Genomic DNA, 13,496 nt, shown 5'->3' with positions numbered 1-13,496 from the left:
GAATCGCAGGATGTGTGCGGTCCAAGACAGGAGTGCATGCTTTGTAAGGGTGAAGTGTAGCAGTAGGAGGCAAATATTATTTTTTCATCTCCTACCAGCAGCTGCAGCAGCAGAACACCATAGCTTAGTGGAGCAGCTGCTTTTTTGTTAGAGGCAGTAAACTATTTGGTGGGATCCACTGAAGCCCCCTCCAGAAGGGGGAGTAGTAAAAGTGCCTCAGAGTTTGTAAAGCTTATCTTTCAAACCTTCTCTTCCACCTACAGCAGACTCTCTGAGCTATTGGAATGACAAGAGACTGTGTAGCCTGCCCTGGCTACAGTAGTTCAGGAGCTCCTCTCTTGTCCCCCAACCACTGTGCAAAGTGAGCAAGTTTTTTCATTAACTGGTAATATACTGAACCCTCAGTGCACCAAATGTCTCCGCAGCTCATGGATCAAATAGCATTTCTCAAATGTAACTTTCCAAAGCTAGGTTACTCGCACTGCTCCTGCCCTACCTGCTCTGTTGTGATCATCACCTGTCAATGCCAAATCCTCAGGAAACTGCTGGCCACTGTGTCTAAGGGGCTCTAGGCACCTGTTGCCCTCTTCCTCCCTTGCAGGTGTATTTATGAGGTTTATGTACTGCCAGGCCTCCTACTCATCTAGTTCAGTATGTCTGTTGCTGCTGCCAGTCCTGCTCTTGCCCTTCCTGCTCTGTGGTGCAGGTGCATGAGAAAGTGAGTTAAATATATATATATATATCTAAGTTATAATACAAGCACTCACTGGACTTGATACAGGTGAAATAAAAAGTGTGTTATTCCATATAAACAAGTGACGTTTCAGGGTTTTCACCCCTTCATCAGACACCGTTGGTCTGATGAAGGGGTGAACACCCCAAAACGTCACTTGTTTATATGGAATAAAAACACTTTTTATGTTACCTGCATCAAGTCCAGTGAGTGCTTGTGTTATAACTTTGGTATTTGAACTTTCTATAGCACCCTGGCAGAATTGAAATTTACTGTTCGTGGGAGTATTTCAGTGGATTATATATATATATATATTGTATCATAATTTAAATTTATTGTATTGAATTCTATTTGTAAAACTTGTGCCAGTCCCTGAATGTTCTCATGTCCCAGTTAGCAATAAAGGTCATGGATTTGTTGGAATTTCCTAGCAGTCTAATTTTGTTGGTAAAACGAAATTCTCTTCTGAATATTCGGCTGAACCGAACAGACCGACATCTGAAATTCTGACGTCTAATATAAAGGATATAAATTTATATCTCAATCTCTTAATGCTCCTTCATGTGAAGTTAATGCAAAAGAAAAATACAAATTACGCCACAAAGGTGTTTTTACCTCAGAAATTGTTCGCTATTATGCAAAAAACATACATTAGACTGTGCGGTGACTCAATAGTCTGCATGATAAAAAGGTTCACAAATAACCATCATCGGATCTCCAGGTAAGTAAGAAAGCATTTTCTGAAAAATCTGTATTTTAATAACCACAAATCATTCTCTCAAGGCTGAGACAGTTTCTAACAGACAAAACTAATCGCAACAAGACAGCCATCTTTAGGGTGGATCACTGATCTATCATTTGATAATTATTGCTATGTTAATGGCTGTTGATGAGCCATATTTGATATTGACACAATCAAGATCAGCCATTTTCATAGCAGCACTTATTTTATTATTATTTTGATAAAAACAATGTTTTAATTTGTTTCTTTGCTTGTCGAACGGCTGCTTTTAGGAATAAAACTTATAAGATTATATACTTTAGTCTTTCATAAATGTGTGCATAAATTAGCTGAAATATAAGCAGAAATAGTTTGTACTACTCCAAGAATTTGGAGTTAATTATATCAATTCTTAAAAGCAGAACTGGTGAAAAATTTATTGATAATCTGTGTATACTGTATATGTATAAAAAGGTTACAAAATACTCAGACAAGACAAGAGTTAAACATCTTTGTATGTAAATTGTAAGACATATAATTCTTTTTTCTTGACAGTAAAAAAATTTCTTAATTGAAAGTTAAGATCAAAGTTTAAGTTTTTAAGAAAGAAAAACAAGTGTAGACAAATATTTATCATCTGACAACCTTTTGAAAATGCACGACCTGCGGCTTTATCAGAGACTTTTTCAGAATTCTAATTGTGAAGTACTCAGAACTATTAAATGGCTAGAATGCTTCATCCATTTGATAAGCAGCCAGTTAAATAATTGTCCTGTTTAACTCGTGCTTGTTAACCTTTAAGGTCAACTAGTTTGAACATACGTTTAATGAAATCCCGGAGCCAGAATTTATGATTCTGCTGCTGAATGTAAAATTGGACAATTTACATAAGCAGGACATTAACCTTCGGAGTATTAAGTAGCATTTTAGCACTTAGCCGCTGGGGACAATAAGGGACATGTTCTATATATTTGTGATTAGCTTGCCTGGAATTTCTCATGATGACCAATTGCCCCAGCAAGTTTAGCGGCATAATTAAATGAATTGACTCAGACTAAGTAAATTATCAGCACTGTGTACAGTATATCATTATAGCTTTAAAAGATATGCATAATTTAAACTCACATTTACTAATTTGTCAGTACTAAGTGACTGATGAAAAGTTTTGCATTGGTTGTTTTCAATTCAATATTTAATTTAAAGAAACATTGGACACACGTGTTCCATCTAAAATAGGGCAGTTCAAAAATACTTTTTAATTTTACTTATTAAAAGCAAGCTCCTGCACTTACTAAAAAAGAGTGATTCCTTGTTTTTCCCATCAGCCAATGAGCATCAATACAGCAGTATCATTACTGGTTGTGCACTCGCTTGTAATTTTTGTTAGTTCAAGTAGTGATCTTCAAAAGACAAGGTTTTAAAATGAATACATTTATAGATTTCATACATTAACGTTGTTTATTGACATACAATAACAAACGTTTACATTAAAGGGACATTCAAAATAAACTTTCATTGTTCAGATACAGCATGTAATTTTAGGAGACTTCTATTTTTGAGTTTAGTTCTCTTGGTACCCTTGGTTGAAAGGCATTTCTAGATAGGATGAGGAGCAGCAATGCATAACTGGGAGATAGCAGGTGATTGATTAGTGGCTACACGCATATGTCTTTTGTCACTGACTCACCAGCTGTGCTCACCTAGGTCCCAGTAATGCATTGCTGCTCTTGAACTGACTTTAACCATGTGTTTAACCCATTGTTAGAGTTAAAATAGTTATATGTAAGCATAAGTACAATAATAAAATAATCTCACACATTAAGATAATGGCCTCTATTTATCGAGCTGTCAATTTATCTGCATTCGCCGGCACCAATACGCTCGCCTAAGATCGCCTAACATCGCTGCTGCAGACCTGAATACGTTCTCCAAAATTACCAAAAAAGCTGTCAAAAAGCAACGCACCAAGTACGGGTCGATGAGCAGCGGACTGTTGTTAACTAACAGTCATCAATTTCGTGGCTCTTCGGCTTTTTCCCAGCTTTATTGGTACCCTGTCACTAAACACCCACACTATACTATACTGTTAACCCCCTATTCCGCTGCTCCCGGAGCCCACTGCAACTCTAATAAATGTATTAACCTGCCGCCACTCCCGGACCCCGCCACAACTAAATAAAGTTATTAAACCCTAAACCGCCACTCCCGGAGCCCACCGCAACTCTAATAAATATATTAACCCCTAAACCGCTTCTCCCAGAGCCCACCGCCACCTACATTATACATATTAACTCCTAATCTTCTGCCCCTATACCGCCGCAACCTACATAAAGTTATTAACCCCTATCCTGCCGCTCCCTGACCCTGCTTCAACAAAGTAAAGTGTTTAACCCCTAAACCGCCACTCCCGGAGCCCACTGCCACCTACATTATATTTATTAACCCCTAATCTGCCCCCCTACACCGCCGACACTATATTAAATGTATTAACCCCTAAACCTAAGTCTAACACTAACCCTAACACCCCCTAACTTAAATATAATTTAAATAAATATAAATAAATGATTCCTATTTAAAACTAAATATTTACCTATAAAATAAACCCTAAGATAGCTACAATATAACTAATAGTTACATTGTAGCTATTTTAGGATTTATTTTTATTTTACAGGCAACTTTGTATTTATTTTAACTAGGTAGAATAGTTATTTAATAGTTATTAACTATTTAATAACTTCCTAGTTAAAATAAATACAAATATACCTGTAAAATAAAACCTAACCTAAGTTACAATTACACCTAACAATTCACTATAATTAATTAAATTAAGTAAACTAAATACAATTAAAAACAATTATCTAAAGTACAAAAACAAACAAACACTAAATTACAGAAAATAATAAAATAATTACAATTTTTTTAAACTAATTACACCTAATCTAATCCCCCTAATAAAATAAAAAAGTCCCCCAAAATAATAAAAATCCCTACCCTATTCTAAATTACGAATAGCCCTTAAAAGGGCCTTTTGCGGGGCATTGCCCCAAAGTAATCAGCTCTATTACCTGAAAAAAAAGTACAATACCACCCCCCAACATTAAAACCCACCACACACACACCCAACCCTACTCTAAAACCCACCCATGGGTTATTTGTAGAGCGCCAACAGATTCTGCAGTGCTATAAACAAAGGCGATATACAAGGTAACATTTATAGGGATCAAATGGGTAGAGGACCCTGCCGAGAGTCGCACTGTTGTAGTCAGTTCTTATGAAGGTGATCTGCAAACAGTTGGGACCTTAGGTAAGGAGGTAACAAGAGAGGAGGAGAGGAGGAGGTCGTGAGCAGAGCAAAGAGGAAGGGAGGGAGAGTATCTGAAGACAAGGGGGCATATTTATCAAGCTCCATATGGAGCTTGATGCCCCGTGTTTCCTGCGAGCCTACATGCTCGCTGGAAACAGAAGTTATGAAGCAGCGGTCTAAAGACCGCTGCTCCATAATCGGTCTGCCTGCTCTGAGGCGGCTGATAAAAATCGACAGAAATCAACCTGATTGACACCCCCTGCTAGCAGCCTGCAGGGGGTGGTATTGCACCAGCAGTGCAATGGTGGTGCAATGATAAATGCTGAGAGTGTATGCTGTCGGCATTTATCGATGTGCAGCAGACATGATCCGCTATATCGGATCATGTTCGCTTGCACCATCATAAATAGGCCCCAAGGTCTGAGATATAGGAGGGGAGCAGTGCAGTTGAGGGCCTTGTATGTCAGATTTAAAATGTTGTGTTTAATCCCGGAGGCAAGAGGAAACCAGTGAAGGGATTGGCAAAGACCGCTGCTCCATAACCTCTGAGGCGGCAGGCAGAAATTGACAGAAATCAACCCGATCAAATACGATCAGGTTGATTGACACCCATGCTAGCGGCCGATTGGTCACGAATCTGCAGGGGGCAGTATGGCACCAGCAGTTAACAAGAACTGCTGATGCAATGATAAATGCCGAGAGCGTATGCTGTCGGCATTTATCGATGTGCAGCGGAAATAATCCACAATATCGGATCATGTCCACTCGCACCATCATAAATAGGCCCCAAGGTCTGAGATATAGGGGGAGCAGTGCAGTTGAGTCCTTGTATGTCAGATTTAGAATTTTGTGTTTAATCCTGGAGGCAAGAGGAAGCCAGTGAATCAAAGAGGTGCAGCAGTTGAAGAGCGACGTGTCAGGAAGATGAGCCTGGCAGAGGCATTCATTATGGATTGTAAAGGAGCTAGGCAGTAGCTATGGGGACCAGAGAGGACAGAGTTGCAATAGTCAAGGCAGGAAAGGATGAGAGAGTGGATTAAAATCTTAGTTGTTTCTTGCGTAAGGAAATGTCTAATTTAAAAGAAGTTTTTAAGGTGGGAGCGGCAGAATTTAGCGAAGGAACACAGAGTGCATCACAGTTTGCTGTGTATGGGGCTGAGTAGCCGCAGAATGGTCAGAGTACCTATGATGACCTCTGTCCACCACTCAAAGCACCTTCAATGGGGACGTGAGCGTCAGAACTGGACCATGGAGCTATGGAAGAAGGTTGCCTGGTCTGATGAATCAGGTATTCTTTTAGATCTGCTGAGAAACCTTGGTTTCTGGCATTCATGTGGATGTTTGACACATACCACCTACCTAGAGATTGTTGCAGACCATGTACACCCCTTCATGGCAATTCTGTTCCCTGATGGCAGTGGCCTCTTTCAGCAGGATAATGCACCTTGCTGCACTGCAAGAATTTTTTCAGGAGTGGTTTGAGGAACATGACAGAGTTAAAGGTGTTGCCTTGACCTCCACATTCCCCAGATCTCAATCCAATTGAGCATTTGTGGGATGTGCTGGAACAACAAATCTGACCCATGGAAGCCACACCTTGCAACTTGCAGGACTTAAAGTATCTGCTGCTAATGTCTTGGTGCCAGATACCACAGGACACGTTCAGAAGTCTTGTGGAGTCGATGCCTCGATGCATCAAAGTTGTTTTGGCAGCACGAGGGGGACCTACGCGATATTAGGCAGGTGGTTTAATGTTGTAGCTTATTAGGGTACATTTTTAATTGAATACAAGCTGCCTTTATTTGGGGAAAAACAAATTTCAATTAAAGTTGAACTCTTTGGGGTCAATTTACTAAATGCCGGGCGGTCTTAGGACCGCTGCTTCTTAACTTAGAGGGACACTGTACCCACATTTTTTCTGAATCTGTGATTCAGATAGAGCAAGCAACTTTAAGCAACTTTGTAATTTACTCCTATTATCAATTTTACTTCATTCTCTTGCTATCTTTATTTAAAAAGAAGGCATCTAAGCTTTTTTTTTTGTTTCAGCACTCTGGAAAGCAGATTTTTATTGGTGGATGAATTTATCCACCAATCAGCAAGAACCACCCAGGTTGTTCACAAAAAATGGGCCGGCATCTAAACTTACATTCTTGCATTTCAAATAAAGATTCCAAGAGAATGAAGAAAATTTGATAATAGGAGTTCATTAGAAAGTTGCCTAAAATTGCATACTCTATCTGAATTATGAAAGAAAAAATTTGGGTTCAGTGTCCCTTCAAGTTTCAGGCAGACCTGAAACTTCGGCGGATCTAGCAGCATCCGCTGCTTGGTAAATCCGGTCCTATATGTGCACAAATATTTCTATTTTCTTGCAGTTAGTTTTAAACTACACGTTAAAGTTATTATATTGCCATGAGCACATAGCCTATGACTGAGAGGTATGTCCAATGCCTTTTTTGGGCAATACACAATATTTTCTTGTAAATAATGCACATTACTGCACTTTTTTTTCCTATAGTTATCTAGAAAATGTTGCTCCTGCCTTTCCTTCTCTGTTGTGGCCATCATCAGGAAACTTCTGGCTGCTGTGTCTAATGGGCTAGGCACGTGTTGCCCTCCTATTCCCCTTCAGGTGAATTTTCATTCGGATTCTAATAAATTCGGCTGGATTCGGTTCGATTCGGAAATTCGGAATTTCGGTATGTACAGGGAGTGCAGAATTATTAGGCAAGTTGTATTTTTGAGGATTAATTTTTATTATTGAACAACAACCATGTTCTCAATGAACCCAAAAAACTCATTAATATCAAAGCTGAATAGTTTTGGAAGTAGTTTTTAGTTTGTTTTTAGTTATAGCTATTTTAGGGGGATATCTGTGTGTGCAGGTGACTATTACTGTGCATAATTATTAGGCAACTTAACAAAAAACAAATATATACCCATTTCAATTATTTATTTTTACCAGTGAAACCAATATAACATCTCAACATTCACAAATATACATTTCTGACATTCAAAAACAAAACAAAAACAAATCAGTGACCAATATAGCCACCTTTCTTTGCAAGGACACTCAAAAGCCTGCCATCCATGGATTCTGTCAGTGTTTTGATCTGTTCACCATCAACATTGCGTGCAGCAGCAACCACAGCCTCCCAGACACTGTTCAGAGAGGTGTACTGTTTTCCCTCCTTGTAAATCTCACATTTGATGATGGACCACAGGTTCTCAATGGGGTTCAGATCAGGTGAACAAGGAGGCCATGTCATTAGATTTTCTTCTTTTATACCCTTTCTTGCCAGCCACGCTGTGGAGTACTTGGACGCGTGTGATGGAGCATTGTCCTGCATGAAAATCATGTTTTTCTTGAAGGATGCAGACTTCTTCCTGTACCACTGCTTGAAGAAGGTGTCTTCCAGAAACTGGCAGTAGGACTGGGAGTTGAGCTTGACTCCATCCTCAACCCAAAAAGGCCCCACAAGCTCATCTTTGATGATACCAGCCCAAACCAGTACTCCACCTCCAGCTTGCTGGCGTCTGAGTCGGACTGGAGCTCTCTGCCCTTTACCAATCCAGCCATGGGCCCATCCATCTGGCCCATCAAGACTCACTCTCATTTCATCAGTCCATAAAACCTTAGAAAAATCAGTCTTGAGATATTTCTTGGCCCAGTCTTGACGTTTCAGCTTGTGTGTCTTGTTCAGTGGTGGTCGTCTTTCAGCCTTTCTTACCTTGGCCATGTCTCTGAGTATTGCACACCTTGTGCTTTTGGGCACTCCAGTGATGTTGCAGCTCTGAAATATGGCCAAACTGGTGGCAAGTGGCATCTTGGCAGCTGCACGCTTGACTTTTCTCAGTTCATGGGCAGTTATTTTGCGCCTTGGTTTTTCCACACACTTCTTGCAACCCTGTTGACTATTTTGAATGAAACGCTTGATTGTTCGATGATCACGCTTCAGAAGCTTTGCAATTTTAAGAGTGCTGCATCCCTCTGCCAGATATCTCACTATTTTTGACTTTTCTGAGCCTGTCAAGTCCTTCTTTTGACCCATTTTGCCAAAGGAAAGGAAGTTGCCTAATAATTATGCACACCTGATATAGGGTGTTGATGTCATTAGACCACACCCCTTCTCATTACAGAGATGCACATCACCTAATATGCTTAATTGGTAGTAGGCTTTCGAGCCTATACAGCTTGGAGTAAGACAACATGCATAAAGAGGATGATGTGGTCAAAATACTCATTTGCCTAATAATTCTGCACTCCCTGTATTAGGTGGGATGTGCTGTATATTAGACTAGTATTATGTACTGTATGTTAGGTGTAAACCATAGCAGAGTGATATAACCTAATATACTGTACAATACTAGTGTAATCCATGGCCATCCGAATCTACCGAATAAATCCGAACTAATTCGGATTTATTTGGTAGATTCGGTACTACCGTAATTTAGAAATTTAAATTGATGCGAATCTCTGAATTTAACAAATTCGTCCGAATTTGCATTCGGAGCGAATCGAAACGCACATGTCTAGTAAAAAGTTAGAGTGCAAGCGAAGATCTCAGATCACATGACTTTAGCTAACTGTAGCAAGAGCTTTTTGCCAGCACTAGCCACAAGTAGCGAATTGTCAGCTATCACACTTCACTTGCTACAAATGGTAGTAAGAGCACGGTAGCAAGAGTTCTTGTAGAGTAGCCAGAGGTTGTTGCTGCTTATACTTTTAATGTGATTTCTGAATGCATTGTAGCTAACATAACACACCACAAATTTATAAGATGTCGCTACATCTCTTTTGCTATGGGTGAATTAAAAAATTGTAAGTTCAAATTAGTGGAATGTTTGTGTTGGTAAACTATATAAGATTGCATTGTTTAAAAAAAATAAAAATAAACTAACTTATGATTATTAAATGTCAAGACACTGTTAAATATTATCAAAACCAAATTTAATTAAATAGATATATACTATAATGAAGTTAGTAGTAATACCAGAGCATTGGTAAAACATAATTTTGGTTTTAAAATAATACAATATATGTCAATATTCTTTGCAATTTACTTTTTTTTTTAAATATATTTGTGTGGTATGTGCATAAACTATTTGTTAATTATTTTAAGATTTTTGATATTCGAAAAATGTATTTATTATAAGATGGTATTGCAAGTGTACCTGCTCTTTTTTATATAAATATAAATACATTTATTATTTCTTGTAACTTACAAAAACACATGGGAAGGGGAAATTAATCTTATACTGCTACAGCTACTTTGCTACTGTAGCTATTCCACTCTGACTCTAACACATGGACTTGTAGCAACTGAAGCTGTTGCTATGGCTACATAAGCAAAATATGTGACTGAAACGACATATCCCTACACCTTTGTATTATGTAGTAAGCACTAGATAAACTGCGCTAAAGTCGAAGGTACGTTAAGGATACTTCACATTCCTATGTTCTTTACTATATATATATATATATATATATATATATATATATATATATATATATATATATATATATATATATATATATATATATATATACTGTGCGGCCACTTTATTAGGTACAGCTACCTAGTAGCATGTTGAGCCTCCTTTAGCCTTCAAAACATCCTGAATTTGTCTAGGCATGGATTCAACAAGATGATGAGAACGTTGTGGAGGTATTGTGTACCATGCAGACATGAGTGTATCACGCAACTCCTGGAGATTCGACGGAGGTGTAGACCTGCAGCGAATAACCCTTTCCAGCTCATCCCAATGTTCAATAGGATTGAGATCTGGGGTCTGAGCAGGATACTGCAGCAAAGAAAAGTCATTGTCATGATGTGCACCGCACATTATCCTGCTGAAAGTAACCATCTGCCTGAGGAAAAACTGTCAACACGAATGTATGCACTTGCATATTTTAAAGTATTTCACTTTGTGGCTTAGGATGTGTACCCAGTCCAGTCTGTGAGTGCGGTCCATTCCTGTGTTTTGTATTTACATAGGGGAGGTTACAAAAGCCTGTGTCACCCTGGGAGGTCCCCAGTTGGTTTGTTTGGAAGTATGCATTGTGTGGGTGCTGGTTTAGGGTCCCAGGAAGGGAGAGACCTTGTCGTGGTCCTGGGCTTGATCCTTTGGTGCCAAATGTAACTGACTTCCCCCAGTTTTACTTTTAAACATTGCTGTGAATCTGCTGGTGAGTGCCGGGTTTTCTGTGTGTTGTGTTGATAATGTTTGTAATGCTTCCCTGTGGACCTGTCACCCAGGCTGCTCTGGAGTTAACTGCCTGGGTTGCTGGGAACTTTGCAGCTGTCTGTCAGTGTTCAGGGCTGTGGAGTTTGCTGTGGCTTAGGATGTGTACCCAGTCCAGTCTGTGAGTGCGGTCCATTTCTGTGTTTTGTATTTACATAGGGGAGGTTACAAAAGCCTGTGTCACTCTGGGAGGTTCCCAGTTGGTTTGTTTGGAAGTATGCATTGTGTGGGTGCTGGTGTAGGGTCCCAGGAAGGGGGAGACCTTGTCATGGTCCTGGGCTTGATCCTTTGGTGCCAAATGTAACTGTCTTCCCCCAGTTTTGCTTTTAAACATTGCTGTGAATCTGCTGGCGAGTGCCGGGTTTTCTGTGTGTTGTGTTGATAATGTTTGTAATGCTTCCCTGCGGACCTGCCACCCAGGCTGCTCTGAGGGTTAACTGCCTGGGTTGCTGGGAACTTTGCAGCTCTCTGTCAGTGTTCAGGGCTGTGGAGTTTGCTGTGGCTTAGGATGTGTACCCAGTCCCGTCTGTGAGTGCGGTCCATTCCTGTGTTTTGTATTTACATAGGGGAGGTTACAAAAGTCTGTGTCACCCTGGGAGGTTCCCAGTTGGTTTGTTTGGAAGTATGCATTGTGTGGGTGCTGGTTTAGGGTCCCAGGAAGGGGGAGACCTTGCTGTGAATCTGCTAGCGAGTGTCGGGTTTTCTGTGTTGTGTATATATATATATATATATATATATATATATATACTGTGCGGCCACTTTATTAGGTACAGCTACCTAGTAGCATGTTGAGCCTCCTTTAACCTTCAAAACAGCCTGAATTTGTCTAGGCATGGATTCAACAAGATGATGAGAACGTTGTGGAGGTATTATGTACCATGCAGACATGAGTATATCACGCAACTCCTGGAGATTCGACGGAGGTGTAGGGCTGCAGCGAATAAACCTTTCCAGCTCATCCCAATGTTCAATAGGATTGAGATCCCAGGACTGAGCAGGCTACTGCAGCAAAGAAAAGTCATTGTCATGATGTGCACCGCACATTATCCTGCTGGAAGTAACCATCTGTCTGAGGAAAAACTGTCAACACGAATGTATGCACTTGCATATTTTAAGGTATTTCACTTTGAAGATCTCAAAAGTGTGTGTGTATATATATATATATGTATGTATCCATGTGTTTGTCTGTATTTTTATGTGTATATACGTATGTATGTGTAAGACCGCTGCTCCTTAACTCGTCCGCCATACTGCTGCCTTAGACTGCTAAATAAATGTCCATACTCCTAAACTCCTATCGGCCTACCTAGATTTATGCTTCAACAAAGGATAGAAGTAAATTGAAAAGTTGTTTAAAATTGCATGCTCTACATGAACCATGAATGTTTAAGATAGACGTGACTGTCCCTTTAAGGTTTATATATTATGCTGCCTTTTATTTTACCACTGTAATGTCTTTATTCTTGGCTATAAGCACAGTCCTCCATTCTCTTGTTTCATAGTTTATTATGAAGTAATCCGATGAGATCTTGTGTGTTGTTTTGCTTTAATAAATTCCAGATTTGTAGTTTGGTATAAATCATATATATCTCTGCATTTGTGTAGCGCTAAATATCACTTTTATAAATGCGATATTAGCACTCCACTGTGTAATACCAGCACACGCTAATCTGCGTTGGTATTACAAGTTTTCAGCAATAGGAACGTGACTTTGCGTTTGCATTGCTGGAAAGCATTGGTGGGAAGCATTGCGCTCACAAGAGCGTGCTTCCATAGGCTCCTAAGGGAGGCTTGTTCTAAAGCCTTCAGAGACATCAGATGGCAGCAAACTTAAATATATATATCTATATAATTATATACATATACTGTATATTTATGTGTTAATGTGTGTATAGTATAATATATAGTATATACACATATTAACACATAAATATATATGTATATAAGCATTAAATTGTACAATATGGGGTAGATTTATCAAAAGTAACAAAAATACTGTAGATGTGTGCACTCTACTAATTTAAAGGGATATCAAGGTGCTTGCAGTCATAAAATGTCAATAGTAAACGGATAAAGTAGGAAGGAACAACCATTATATACAAGGTTATTAAAGAATGACAAGGCAGCACTCAAGTCCCATAAAGAAAACGTGGTTTTATTAAACTCTCTCCACAGATGTCCATGACACCTTATTCACCAATTGAGTCAAAGTGTATTAAAAACACAATAAAACATACATATAACCAAACATATAACAAGTGTTACCAGGCCTGGGGTGATGTAGACTAATTAAGCATAAAGGTATAATGAGCACATTAGTGTAAAGAAACGCACAAAGAGAGCTACCTTATATATGCATAAAAGAGTATACACAAAATTGCACAATGTAGCAGACCAACATAAAATGCTAACAGCATATATAGTGTTAACAGTCCGTTTGGAGCACTTAGTGTGTAGCACAGCTCCAACAAAGTTCTTAGGGACCGTAA

This window comes from Bombina bombina, chromosome 4 (genome assembly GCF_027579735.1).
Source record: "Bombina bombina isolate aBomBom1 chromosome 4, aBomBom1.pri, whole genome shotgun sequence".
NCBI classification, from domain to species: Eukaryota; Metazoa; Chordata; class Amphibia; order Anura; family Bombinatoridae; genus Bombina; species Bombina bombina.
The sequence above is the reverse complement of the archived record's forward strand: the minus strand, read 5'-3'. Positions refer to the sequence as shown.